Source organism: Trachinotus anak, unplaced genomic scaffold (genome assembly GCF_046630095.1).
Source record: "Trachinotus anak isolate AG129_WGS33_773 ecotype Australia unplaced genomic scaffold, CSIRO_AGI_Tana_v1 ptg000035l, whole genome shotgun sequence".
In the NCBI taxonomy this organism is placed as follows: domain Eukaryota; kingdom Metazoa; phylum Chordata; class Actinopteri; order Carangiformes; family Carangidae; genus Trachinotus; species Trachinotus anak.
The window spans coordinates 62,501-77,510 of NW_027273886.1; the positions used below are offsets into that span (position 1 = coordinate 62,501).

At 44.3% G+C, this 15,010-nt stretch overlaps 1 long non-coding RNA gene across 1 annotated transcript; it reads right to left on the reverse strand.

Annotated features, from left to right (window-relative positions):
* Positions 1-7,253: 7,253 nt before the first annotated feature.
* LOC139614691 (uncharacterized) lies at positions 7,254-10,729 on the reverse strand. Its single transcript, XR_011687116.1, has 3 exons — positions 10,402-10,729; positions 9,714-10,038; positions 7,254-8,773 (listed from the first exon to the last, which is right to left on the reverse strand). It is a non-coding gene; the product is annotated as an uncharacterized lncRNA (long non-coding RNA).
* Positions 10,730-15,010: the final 4,281 nt, after the last annotated feature.

A 15,010-nucleotide genomic window follows, 5' to 3' on the forward strand; every position in this document is an offset into this window, starting at 1 on the left:
GAATTGATTAGATCTTTTTACCCAGTGGCAAGACGCTCGCAATATGAAGTGCTGATTTCCACACAACACACCCACACACACACTCACATAATAAATTACTTCTTTCCTATAATTATGTCTGAGCCGTGACAATTTTTCCACAACAAAAATACATTTCTCAACAAACTGACAGGTGGAATTAGAAGCCACACAGGATGCAATAACTTTTGGGTTCTTGTAGCTTTAATGTTGCTGTTGACATTTGCAACATGTATTTTCAACAGAGGGTGTAAGGTATCGATCCCTTTTGAAGAGCAACAACAAAGACATTACTTAAAAGAAAACAATGAAAACTAAATTCAGCGGCGGGCCTCAGCTGTGGACCCAAACCTCAAAAGAAATAAAAATTTAACACCTATAAACCCAGGAAACCTGGGGACAAGACTGGACTACCAACCAGGCACCTGCCCAGGTTCCCCTCCAATCAGTTGGTCCCACATCAACAAAAATCAAAAAGGAAATGTGCAAAACCAAAGACAATATCATCCACAACCAGTCGACGACCCAGTGATAAAATCTACTTCATTTTTTATGAAGGTTGTGTTTGATTTCATTAATAGTCAGAAAACTTGAAGCAAGGTTATATTATACCATCAGATAAGTACTGTAATGCAACCAACTGTTATTTTAATTATCAATTTATGAATAATCAATTGATTCTTTGATGTTCAAAATAGTAAAAATAGTAAAATTTCCCATAAATCTTCCCTGATTCCCAAGTTAACATATGTTTCAGTCGACCAACAAAATGTTAAGTTTCCTGTCAAAAACAATCATGAAAACTATCAAATATTGACATTTGAGAAGCTGCAGCCAGTGATGACTCAAACAATCAGCAAATGATCCAAACTGTCGCCAGTTCATTTTGTGTGAGTGAACTAATCATCGTTTCAGCTCCGGAGCACAGGTTGGTTCCTGGGTGCTGTGGGGGTCGATAGGGGCCAAACACAAATTCAAATTCAAACTCCATGTAGGATTTCCTGACACCATTCAACATGTTGTCTTCCTCATAACAGAGTTCAAATCTAAGTGAATCCTGAACCGTTTCCCTAGCAACAAAGAAAAACGGTGTAGTTGTCTCAGACTGTGAACCTGAGAAGGCAACAGTCAATAATGCTGATGGGCGGAGCCTCTGTGACATCACCCACAGGTTTCTGAAGCTCAGAGTGAGCTGCTGCACCGACGCCATCTTGGCAGAGTCTGTTCTCTTAGTCTTAATAAAATGTAAACAGGTGAGTTGTATAAATTCAGCCGTACAGGTGTCATGAAGGAGGAAATGATCTGTAGAGAGCAGAACAGTTTCTGTACCAGGCTGTAAACATGTTTCTTTCTGCTGTAAAGTCGGACATTTGAACATGGGAGTCTCTGGGGACTGACTCACTGCTGGAGCCAGACTCTAGTGGTCGTTAGAGGAGCTGCAGCTCTCAGCTCTTCACTGACCTGGAGGCTGATGTTCAGATGAGATTCACTTGATGAAGAAACATTGATGCGACTCAACGCTGCCGCCATGTGACCACGGTCAGACACAGCGAGTCAGACCGCCTTAAATCTACTTTACATTTTACTAACGCAGCAAAACAACGTTACTTTCAAAAGAAAACAACAAAGAACACGTGAATTAACATTCAAACAGCTCTGAGAGCTTTTCTAAAGCTAAGAGGAAGATAAGTTTACCACCGGGTTACACCTGCTTCGGCTTTCTCTTTTAAAATATTATCTCACACACACGCACACACACACACACACACACACACACACACACACACCTTTCAGAACAAATACACCTGTGAAGCAGTATCAATGTGAGACATGTTCGTTGGGTTACAAAGCTCTGAGCTGTAATTGGGGACTTCCTCCCTCCCTCCCCCGAGCAGACAGTGATTTAATTTAATTTAATTTCAACTCTCCTCCGCAGGGACGCACAGATAACATTAATTAGGTTTTCTCTTTTAACTTTTTTAACACTCCTCTTGTGTTCCTGCGGCTTTTTATGCAAAGTGAGACCTGTGAGGACCGCCCGTCTACCTGCCTCCGCCTCCCCCGTCTATCTCCCTGTCTATCTGCTTATCGCTCTCTCTGCCTGTCTCACCGTCTGTCTTCTTGACTGATTGTCCGTCTGCCCGTCTGTCCATCGCTTCCTCAGATGCACATTATTTTTCACCTTTATCTCAACCCACGGTCCTGACAGGAGCTACCCCCCCCCCCCCCACACACACACACACACACACACACACACACACACACACACAAATGTCTGACGTCTGACACAGGCAGTCTGGGTGGTAGTTATGGCTACAGTCCAGCTTTTAAATGTGTTTCTGAGACCCCGGGACTGATGCTATGACTACTGTATAATTATAGTTGACGTAGGGGAGGCAGACACTGGAAGGGAATAAAAGCAATAGCTGTGCCGTGGCTTTTATCTGTGAATATTTCAAATACATCCACTAGATCAGGGGAGAGACCTGCCTGGCCTGAGCCGACGACGACCCTGAGCTCAGACCTGTGTTGTGATTATTTCAGCCTGCTGATTTGGATAAACTGCATCTCAGGCCTCCTGAGGTCAAACTCTGTTTCCTACAGATTAAAAAATTTTTTGAGGAAGATGGACGACCTCTTCAGCTGCAGATAATGAGGTCTTCAGCCTCTGACCCTGACTCAATATTTAACTGTGAACTGACAACAGCGCACTGTGAGAGAGTAGAAAGGATGTGACTGCTTTCATAATAAAAGCCCATCAAATAAGAGGCAGTTTGAGGGCTCTCCCCACGCTGGAGCCACCGGTCCCCTCACTATGACTCCTTTTTGCAGCTTTTCCATTAAAATGAATTAATGTTACAGCAGAATCCACTGTTTTTAAATGCCAGTGTGTGAGTGTGTGTGTGTGTGTGTATGTTTGTGTGGCTGTGTTTTTAGAAATGTGAAAACGTGGTCGCCCCGACCCTGAGCGCTGCAGGTCTGAAGTGAGTAAGTCTGTCCCTGGTGAGAAGTGTTTCCCAGGTCAGGAGAACAGGTCTGACTCATCCAGTGATTCAGGGTTCATGTTCTGGATGTTCCACATAGTCTAAAGATTAGTGTACATTTATGCAGTTTGTTTTTAATTTTAAGCTAAAGAACAAAAAACTATGCTATTTCTGTTTCCATTTCAACTAAAAATGAAAAAAACATATTCTTGTAGTCAAACCTAAAAACACAAAACACAAACATCACATTGGAAGAAACTGCCTACTTGAAAGCCTTGTTCTATTCTTTTCTTTTTCTTATTCTATTCTTGTCCTTATTGAATTGAAGAATGAAGGCAGGAAGTCAGGTGACACACGAGTTAATGTACATATTTCAAAATAAAAGCCAAGAGGATAGTGTGGCGTGAAAAAGTTAGAGTAAAAATACACTCAATAATGAGAAAGCAACAACCTGAACACAGGCTTCTCTCTGCAGCTCCACTAACAACAGGTCAGTCAGCCAATCAGAAGAGACGATAGAGCCTCTCTTCTGATTGGCTGACTGTTTTCTGACTGCTCTAATAAAAATATAGCAGATTTCAGAGAAACCAAAATCCTGCAAGGTTAGATGGTGGGTCCAGGTGGGCGGAGCTTGGGGTGTGGCTGAGGGCGGTGACTGCTTTGTTGTGACATCACAAAGTTCCAGAAGTCCTGACTCAATCCTGACTGAGGTCATGTTGTTGTGATGATGAGCAGACAGAGCTGTGTCCTCGTTACAGCAGGTCCCAGCTTCAAACGCTGACTCATCAGTAAAAACACTGAGTCAAAGGTTCAAGCTTCAATAAATGAAAACTGATGTTTGTTTGTCTGTTTTCATTCAGGAGCAGGAACTTTTTTCTGTGGTTTTATATCAGGATGAAAGTTTAATTGACTGAGTCAAGGTCAACAGTCGCTGAAGCAGTAAAACAGGTTGTCAGGTGGAAACCTTGTATCTCCAAAACTATAATACCTCTGTCCCATCCTCGTGATATCTCAGTAACACCTTGAGGGAACTTCTTTTAAATTTGGTACAAGCATTCACTTGGGCTCAAGGATGAACTGATTAGAGTCTGGTGGTCAAAGTTCAAAGGTCAAAGGTCAAGGTCACTGTGACCTCACAAACCACATATTTGGCAATAACTCACAAATTGATACACTAAATATGACACAATTTAGCTCAAATGTCTGTAAGGATAAAGTGAGGTAATTACATTTTATATCCAAAAGGTCAAAGGTCAACTTCACTGTGACATCATAATGTTCTGCAAAAACAAAAAAAAGTAGAGACTGTGACCATGTTTCCTGCAACTTGTCTGGTTGGTGGAGGAAACAACCACAAGGTGGTGATTCTTTAGAAAAGTTCAACTGGATTCTGAGGAGGGAAAAACTGAAAACAAACTGTTTCGTCTGACTGCACATTTTAAATGTTTATTTCCACATGTGGAGGTAATCTTCAGGAACACATACACCGCACTAAAACATAAAGCCTCCTGTGTTTGTTTTGGTCTCAAATGAAACACAAAAGCAATTTAAATTATTTCCTTTCATCACCAGGTAGGACGGCTCCACCGTGTTTGTGTGCAGATATATTTGTAAGGAAACGGAGGCAGAGAACAATGGGGGAGCATCAGTGTTTGTACATATTGACAGTGTGGGGTCGTTGTGCGGCTGCAGGCAAAAACTCCTGAATATTGATCCTGGTGACTTCGTGTAACTCCCCGAGGCTTTAATGCATGCACTCACACACACACACACACACACACACACACACACACATGCTCTGGTGTCAGGCGGACACCAACGGCAGGTTTTAATTGGTTCAGTTCGATATCTGTTGGCTCTGGGGCGACTGAGGCCACAGAATATCAAATAAATGTCAGTGTGATATTATAAATATGGCAGCAGTCATGATTTTCATTTAATATTTTGATTCATTTTTGTCCAATTTGAGTCATTTCACTGGAGTCAATCAGCTCAGTTCAAAGATGCTGCTGTCAATCAAACTCTGACGTGGACCAGACAACAGGACCGAGACCAGCTCCGGTCAAACCCCAGGTAACACAGCTGAACTGTGTGGTGTTTCCTGTGGTGAACTGGAGAGGAGTTGTGTTTTTGAATTTAATGATCTTGCACTGAAGCTCACACTGGTCTGCACCAGGGTTCAGTCACCAGAACCTCATTTGCTCATGTGGGCTCAGAACCGTCCAATCAGTGAGCTACCTGTCGGTCTGTAAAACCTCATGTTTACCGCCTGGTCGCACCACTGTGACAGTCTGATCTTCAAATGCAGCTTCTGAAGGATGCGTCCCTGAACTGGGAATCAGCTACCGGTCGGACTGGGAAAGACATTCGGCCTCGGACTGATCCACTGGGACCAGCTGCATGCATGACACTGATGGAGCAGGTAAAGATTATAAAACCTTTATGGATGTTTTGACGGTCCACCAGCCGAGCAGCAGAAACCCGCAACCACACCCACAGTGACAACATCAGTGAGTCTGTCAGAAGGTTTTTCAAACAGTATTAATTTAGTTTTAACTCAGGAATATTTTGTATTTCTGCTTTAAAATGTGTTGGAGATTAATTTTCTGTCCATCCACCAACTGATTAACTCACTAATTGTTACAATTAGTCACAGTGAGACACTGAAATATGTTGATGGAAAAACACACAAATAGTTTTCTCTTCTCTCAGATTAGATACAAACACAGCATCAATAGAGATGAACTGTGGCAACATCAAATGTACCTTAGACCTTCATCACACACACATACACACACACATATACACACGCTCTCAACAAACACTGCATGCCTTTCTACCCCCTGCTGTTATCTCAGAGCTCACTGCACATCAAACACGGAGCCTGGCGCCGTCTCTCCACACAGAACCAATCAGAAAATTGCTCAGTGTTTTGCATCATGTGTTTCCGTGCACGCACACAAACATTATCCTTGAATTTAATATATGTCAGCCATGTCAGCGTGTCTGTGCGGCCAATGCCTCCTGAGCGGCAGATACAGGCGGTGTGACCGAGCTGAGATGACAGCCGCTGTCAGCCCGACGACCAAACTTCTGAAGCTACCGCGACTGAATACCAAAGAGCGTCTAAACACAGGGGCACAGAGGGGCCATGACAGATGATGGCGGCGCCGCTGCCATAAACACATCCAGCTCTCACTAAACGTCAGCAGAGAGGAGATAATCACAGGCAGACGGCAAAAGAGAAGAGATGTGGAGACGGAGAAGGGGCAGGGTGAGGAGTTGAGCGGTGGAGGGAGTAGAGAGGGAGTCAGACTGAAGGGAAGGGGTAAGCACTCTGATAGCCTCACCACGGGACGCCAACCTGAGAGAGGCAGCACGGCCTCCTGGGAGCTCATCACGACAACGCACAGCGCTCTCTCTGCCTCCCTCCGTCTGCCCTCACAACACGGACACAGAGTCACAACCTGAGGCGGAGATCCACCTGCAGGGCGCCGTGATGTCTCCATTCTCTCAAACACTCACACATAAAGGCGTCAGCCGACAACTAGTTATCACGATCATCTGTGGTAACTAGTTGAAATCGAGATATCTCTTCCCCTCTTCTGTACATTCCCCCTCCAGCCTGGTGCTGACTGGAATAAACACCTGGATGACAGTGCGTTTGTGTGTGTGTTGATTCATTCACATGTATCCTGGAAAACCTGGAAAACAGTTTTCCAGTCATGGAAAACATGGAGAAAGAAAATTATTTTATCATTCACCTGTTTTCAGTTTGTTCATGTTCAGGATGGTGTTGACGCTCAGACGGAAGCACAGAATGTGAACAACAGTATTTAGAATAAACTGAGAGTCTCTGCTGCTGCTGACTGTGGTCGTCTCATCAGGTTTACACATGAACCTGTTTTAAACTGTTGAATGATGTGTTAGCATGTTTGGTTCAGGGGCTAGCTTGTTTAGCCTGTAGCTAAAGGTTTAATGTTTGTGATTCAAACAGGTTCAGGTGTGTTGGTTCGTTGCTGAGAGTTGATGATAATCAATGTGAACAGGAACCAACTGTGTGTTCATCAAACACCCGCTAACAGCTAACGGCTGGTTTCACTCTGCTAGCATCTTTGTTAGCATCACTTCAAACCCAACGCTGCGTTGTTCAGGTGAAACGGACCAGGATATGACACGAGATGTTTACCACCACAGTGGGTGTGGTTAACCTGGTTAAACTGATCAGGTCCAGCTGCAGTGAAACATCTGAGCTGATTCACCTGTGAATCTACATTCAGCTGAAGTTCAGTTCAGGAAACTGTAGGATTCTGTTCAGCTATTGGTGCGCAGACAGAAATTCATATGATTCATAAGAACAAAGTGAGTCAGGTTTTAAATTAATAATGATGAATTTTATTTGCACAGCTGTCAGTGACAAAGTTCTTGTGATCAATTTGTCATAATGTCATAATTAATGAAGCATGTAAGAGATGATTCTGTGAAGCCAAGTATAGACTGCACGTATTTTAAATCAGACTTCCTCAGATAGGAACATGTTGGTGGATCATCACTGAAGACGTCCTGGACTGTGATCTCTAGAAAAGAGCGGGAACCGTGCCTGTCAGGTGGAGAAGTGACGGCTCTGATGAACATTTACTTCACTTTTTCAGGACGTAGATGTGGACGTGGCTTTTGTGCAGGGACGTCCTTGCAGCCATTCATGATTACAGTCTTTCACACTCACACACCGTCCTGTCAGTGTGGTGTGATAGCAGATGTCTCTGTTGGGCTGATAAGTGGAACTGCTCTCCCCCGTGTGTGTGCTTAAGAGAGCTGCTGCTGCTGCAGGCGGTTTGTCTGCAGAGGAGAGGGATCTCGTGCTCGGGCTGCATGAGAGCAGCGTTGCATGGACGAGCCATTGACATGTCTGTCGATTGATTTACATTAACCAGGGCAGATCACCTATTAGTCTAATCACTACGCTCCACTCATTAGAGGACTTCAGGCCTGTCACTGCTCCTCTCAGCGTCTACCCTGCTCTCCCTCTCCATCGTGCTCTCGTGATCTATCAGTTTAATGGACGCGTGCTTTGGCATGTTTCCCTTCTCGTCTCATCTGCTCTGGCACTGCAGTGAACCATGAATCCACGCGACAGCATCAAAAATGCCGCTATTAATGTTGTTCAGTGATCTCAGTGATATTTGAGGCTCTGGGGAGGATGGTGCAGTCTGTGTTTATGGAGCTTTCAACCGATTCACGCTGACCACATCCGCCTGTGATGTCACAACAGCCTTGATGACCGATTGGGCCTCAGCAGAACCAGGTTGTCACATTTCAAAGGCTCCTTCAACTGTGTCGTCCTCTTCCTGGGCTCCACCAGGTGGATCCACCAGGTGGATCCTTCCTCCTTCCTCAGTCCTCCCTCAGCACAGGGAGAACTGAGGATTAGACTTTTAACCTCCAGTGACATTACATCCAAGTTACCTGTTGTGAAGGTTGCTAGGTGACGGGAGCTGCAGGAACGACGGGCACAGCTGATGAAAACGTGGATCCAGGCTACAGGAGTTACAGGGCACACCCACTACACCACACTAAAACAATATGTACTGATTTTTACTGATTGACCTCAATATAAAACATTAACTGCCCATTAAAACATGAAGCAACAAATATCATCTTCAACTAGAGCAAAGCTGCAGACTCAGATCACAGGGTTTGGGTCGACAGGTGAGGTCATAGAGGTGAGACTCTCTCTCTCTCTCTCTCTCTCTCTCTCTGTCCTGGATACTCTGAGTGATGACAGGATGACAGATACATGTTATGGCTGTGTTAAAAGTCATCAGAACTGTCAGCAACAAAACATTAATTACTTACATTTAATAATCATTCACAATATTCACTCAAAATCAGCAGGAGGTGGTGAGAGAAACCTCTCTCTCTCTCTCTCTCTCTCTCTCTCTCACCACACTGATATGGCACCAAATTAAGAGCATGATAAATGTCTATTTTTATTTTCAAAATAAAAGAGCTACAAAAACATCAATATCTCTTTAAAACTGCCTCCACCCAGAGTAACAACGACTGTGACGACCACCTGCTGTGCAGAAAAACAATACGAGTGAAATGAAAAGTGCAACACACAACAACACGACAATCCATGACAAATCTGCAATTTGATCATCCACTGGTTTCAGATTAGGTTCAGCACAGTGAGACGTTCTCACCATGGAAAAAACAAACATGTCAGAGTCAGACCTGAACTAATCTGAACCATCTTCAAACCCTTCAACAACCAGTTCAAACAGCTCCTCTCTGACCTTCATGTGTGGAGAGCTGCTGACGTTCTCATGTTTCTCACACACACACACACACACACACACACACACACACACACATAGTCCAATTATCAGCACTGAGGGAGTGACTGTAACACTGCTCTTATGTGACAGCAGAATACAAAGAGGTGAGTGACAGCGCTGAGGCATTGATGCTGCCTTCATGACCCATCACAGTGAAGATAATTACACTTTGTGTTGATTGCTTGACATCATTTGCTCTGCAGTGATTTGTGTGTGTTGTTATTGTTTTCATGCTTTAGGTCATTTTGGTTTGTGTTGTCTTCAAATTGAATTTTGTTTTGCATGTGTTTTGGTCGTTTAATGAGCCTGTGTCTGTGCACAGGGACTACGCTGATAATGAGCAGATTACCCACACCTGTGCAGGACTCACCTGGTGTTTGAGATTGAGACAGGCTTCCAGAGCCGGTCCCCACAAGACCCGTGGTGGTGGGGGGCTGATGGTGTGGTAGGGGGGAGTCACACCCAGGACGAGGGAGGGAGGGGGAGCTTGGTTAGCAGCTGCATACAGAAGAGTGTTCCAGCTGACTGCAGGTCACAGAGGAGCTAATCTCCCACATGATCCAGCCTCTGGGAGGAGGCAGCCTCACAGTGTGTGAACGATTCACGCTGAACAAAAACTTAAACACAACACTTCTGTTTTTGCAAAACAAACTCAAAAACAACTTTTTCATGAGTTGAAATTAAAGATTTCTTCACTGATGTGTTTAAATCTGTGTCAGTGAGAACTTCATCATCACCTGACAGGTGTGAATGTCCAGGTACTGATTACACAGCATGATCACTGCACAGGTGTCACAATAAAAGACCATTTTAGAAAAAGATATCTATTAGGAACTGAACTGTGTTTGTTTTTTTGTTTTTTTGTGCAGATTGTTTGTGTTCATATTTTTGTGTACGTCACATAAACAGTGTAAAAGAAAAAACCATCACACGTCTCTGAACAACTGAATCAGCATCATTTTATCCGTGGATCTGTGTTTTGTTGTCACTGAGACTGAGACCAGACCTGAGACTGTTCAACGCAGACTTACACACATCCTGTAGGTTGTGACAGTGACAGTGTGTTGGAAACCTCACAAACAGCTGTTAGCACATTATGCATGTCACTGGAGGGACAGCCAGCTGCAGTCAGACCTGCGCCTGTCATGTGTCTGCATGTTTTATCGAAAACGAACAATTACATTTTAATCTAGTTTTGTGCAAACAGGTGAAATAATAATGTGAGAGAAGCTGCTGCGGCTCTCTGAGTTTGATCAAACGGTGGAGTCATGTAGTGGAGTCTCACTCAGACTCAGAAATCTCGTTTGCATCAAGTCGGTGGTGGAGTGTCCCATCCAGCAGCAGATCATCATGAGTATCACAGAACAGCTCATGTTCTCACAGACTCCTCACACAGTGGTGATCAGACTCTGCCCCCCCCCCCCTCCCAGTTCATTTCAAAATGAATGCCTCCCTCATTTCCTGGACAATGAAGTCACCAACAGGTAGATCCTTCGTGGTCCAACATATCCCAAGATTCATTGCATGGTGGAGATGAAACTAATATTTTAATAAACATCACAGAGTCTGAGGATCAACTGGTAACTGTCAGTGTTGTGTTTCAGGTACAGCTGTTAAAACCAACGACCTTAAAACCTCAAGTTTTTGTATGAATAAATGCTGCATGTTGTCAAGGTTGCTAGGCAACAGGAGCTGCGCTTTGTGATGCAACACCGAGGGGGGGGCTCAGCTGGTGACACCAGACCGAGGGCCGGACCGATTCATCTCAGTTCAGCCCTCACGGTTTATGACGGCTACACCCTCTTAGACCGGGTCCTCTGAGGGATGTGGCCCCTGAGCTGGGACGTGGCCCTCAGACCGGTGTGGTTTTAATGAGCCCATCAAGAGCCGGGTTCAGGGACGGATGAGGTGAGAGCAGCACTTTTTCTGCTCTGTTTGCTCATGTTCCCTCCACTGGCTCTCAGCTCTGTTGAGTTTTTAGTAGATGTGTTCAGCTCAGGTTTGACTGAAGCAGAACAATAGTATCTGCAGTTTTCACTGAATGAGCTCGAGAAGAACAGCAGGAAACCTGGATTCATGCCTCAGATATGTTCACCCCCCAGTGCAGTGCTTGTAATCCAACCAGAGGAAATTAAGCCTAAACGTAATATTTTTATTGTCTTACATATTTTTAGACATTTTCAGTGAAATGTAACTAAATATATTTACTTCATACCTCATCAGGGGGATGTTGTACTTTCCACTGCACCACATTTAGCACATTTACAGTCACTAGTTAAAATTATGATTTTACATATAAAACATATAAAAATGAAAATATCCTGCATTTAATAAAACAGGTTAAAGTTGCTCCAACTCAACTGACTACAACATTAAAATGCTGCTTATATGTTCATTCATCTCAATGCACAACTTTAACCAGTAATGGAGCATTTTCACAGTGACTTTAACTGAATTATATGATCTGATTAATTCTTCTAACACTGGTGATTAGTTAAAGTGAAGTGAAGTACTCAGCTGGGTTTTATTTCTGTGTCGATCTGCAGCCTTTGTCACCAGCGTGAGCACTTCAGTATTTTCCGTCAAATTACAATTAGAGTCTGACGTAAAAGTTTTGTTTTATGTAATTACCATCTAAACGAACCTATGTTGCCTGAATGACACGACTCTGGTATTGTCTTGTCTGTGTCTTTGTCTTTGCTCTCGCTCCATCTGAAGTGTCCATCTGTAATTTGTTTGCATCTGTGAATGTCAGCTGTTGTCTGCAGTGGACTGATCGCTCTGGCATCTTTAACAGCTCGGCCTGACAAGTAAATAGTGAAAATTGCCTCAGAAGAGGTTTGTTTTGGCTTTTTGTTTTGATTACTGCAGAAATTACATTCCTTTTAGGAAATGGCAGGAAGATAGCGGCTGGTGGAGTTGGTAGAGCGTCTTTGTCTCTGGCATAATGTCACCAATTTCCATCCCTGCGGACGCACAGATAGAGGTCTGATGATGATAACGCCTCAGAGTGCAGCACTCACACATTAACACCTGACAGCGATGTGCAGTTTGTCCTCTGCACGGCTCAAACTAAAGGTTGAGAGTCCCTCCATGCAGAAAAATATTGTTTTTATATTCCATCTCAATATAGTCAAAGCTCTTTATCCTGTGGATGCAAATCTACTCAATCACCCGGCATTTAAACGTATTTCTGTGGCATCTTGTGAGATATTTAACTGGAACCGGTGCTGAGGTGGAACTAAACACACTTACAACACTTTGTTAGAGTTTGCATCGTTGAGGGTTCGGTGTACCAGGAGAGAAACTATTTTTTTCTAACCTGTAGGATGAACTAACTGATCAAGTGATATAAGAATCTCAAGTTGTGGTTTATTTTGTTGAGAACAGTTAATTGAAAGAAAGTTGGGGGTCGAGCCAGGTGTTCAGATTCCTCCAGTTTCTCGAGCGACGTCCCATCTGAGGAACTGATCGATCGACTGTTGGAGTTTGAATTATTCAGCTTGTCAGTTCACTCAGTGTCGTCAGAGTGTCGTCTGTAAACAGCTGAACATGACGGCCAGAACTAATTTGGAAGAGCTCATTAATAAAAACTAAGAATAGCTGTGGACCTGTGGACTCTTGAGGGACACCTTCTCCCATGATCATTCAGGGTGCGTTCAAGAGCATCTCAGAACGTGACCAGGAGCAGCCCAAATATACTCTCACCCCTCACCTGGTCCCTGAGCATCTGCTGCCAGGTGTTACGAACATCTGACCGTTATTTTCACGGTTCAGGATGTTTTACTGTTTCTCTCCAGGACTGAAGGACGACAGCGACAGCTCCATCCTTCTGTCCCTGTATCTGATAACACACAGTTTATCCTCCAGTTATTTCAGCAGCACAGATCTGGGTGTCATCAGGTCTGTGCAGCTTTAAAAATCTATGATTTTCAACACCTCAACTTCTAATATTATTCCTCAAACATCTTCGTTTTCCTTTAATCTGACAAGGATTTTCAGTTCAGAGTAAAGTCCCTCAGTGCAGATTCACTCACTGAGGCCACAACAACAGATTACAGCAGCAGCCTCGATTCAAAGCAGCTCTGATCACATTCCTGTGCACACACTCAGCTCTCAGTGTCCAATCAGATGCTGGAATAAAAAGCCACAGAAACAGAAATCGACTGGATCCTCTCAGCCGTACGCGAGCGCCTCCGTGAGCTACACACTTTGTGTTTTGTCGTGTCGAGATCTCTGTGTGAGGAGGAAATTGGAAGCAGCACTCTCCTTTCATCTCTTCACCTCCCCACTGACTCAAATTAGGAACACACACACACACACACACACACACACACACACAGATACCTACACAACACTAACATTTTCCTCCACATCGGGTCCCTCCTCAAGCAGAAGATGATCCCAGTTTGACCTCACAGCTGTGACGCGCACAGACACACACACACACACACACACACACAGGCACGATGCAGGATTTAAAGACTTAAAACGTCTCCTATGAGTTTATGGCTTCTCTTCTTCTATATGTGACTAGACTGGTGTTTTTATACAGTGAGAAATTAAAGAAACTCTTGCATGTTCAAAGATGTGTGTGTGTGTGTGTGTGTGTGTGTGTGTGTGTGTTTAATGTGTGTGTGTGTGTGTGTGTGTGTGTTCAAAGCCTCTCTCCTCTCAGCAGCCTGTTAGAGGAGCAGGCTGAGGGATTAGGAGGTGGGCGTGCCTCGGTTCATGAAAGCATAACTTGAGGCGACACACACCAAACAATGAGGAACACCTCCCCCCTGCGAGACCAGGCTGCGAATCAAAGCCAAAACAAAGGAGCTGACAACCTGCTGAGTTTTTATAGGATTTGAGTCAGCAGCTTTTTCTCTCTCAGTGTCAGTGACACAGATACGGCGAGCGAGGGGGGGGGGGGGTTACCCTGTGTTCACCTGGTGGAGCTAAATAACACAGAGGTGTGGATGTAGTGAGGGAAATGTTGTACTTTCTCCTCCTACATTTATCCAACATCTGGTGACTAACTCTGCCTGTCCATCTTCAGGGGCCCTGCAGCAGATACTTGTCTCTGGGCCCCTGCTGACCCCCACTTTACAACACAGAGTCATTATGTCCTCAGGCACAGAAACCAAGCAGCACTCCAGAGCTGAGATCGTTCAGATGATCAGCTGATTAGTTTTATGATGAAAAGATAATGGCAACAATTATAGTGACTCAGCGTCTGTGACGGCAGCATCACATCAGTTTAACTTGGACAAAGTTAGGTTAGATATGTAGACACACACACGCACATGCGCGCGCGCACACACGCACATGCACACGCACGCACGCACACACACACACACACACACACGCACACTGAAATCGCTGTAATTGTTCCTAAGTACAGGATGAATCCACTCTTTGTAAGCTGCAGATAACTTCACACTTTTGTGGGAAAGTTCTGGAACATCAGCTTCAGTATCGTCATGGTGATTCAGGTGAGATTCAGGAGGTTGATCCATGATGTGACCACTGACCAACACTCTGGCTTAGATGCATTGTTTAGACGTTTCCTTCACAGCAGTCAGGGCTGGTCACAGGGGGGTCGATTACACTGGAGCAGCAATGATAAAAGAAAAATGCAGAATCGTTCCTCTCTGTTGATGACCCAAAATCCTCTGTACT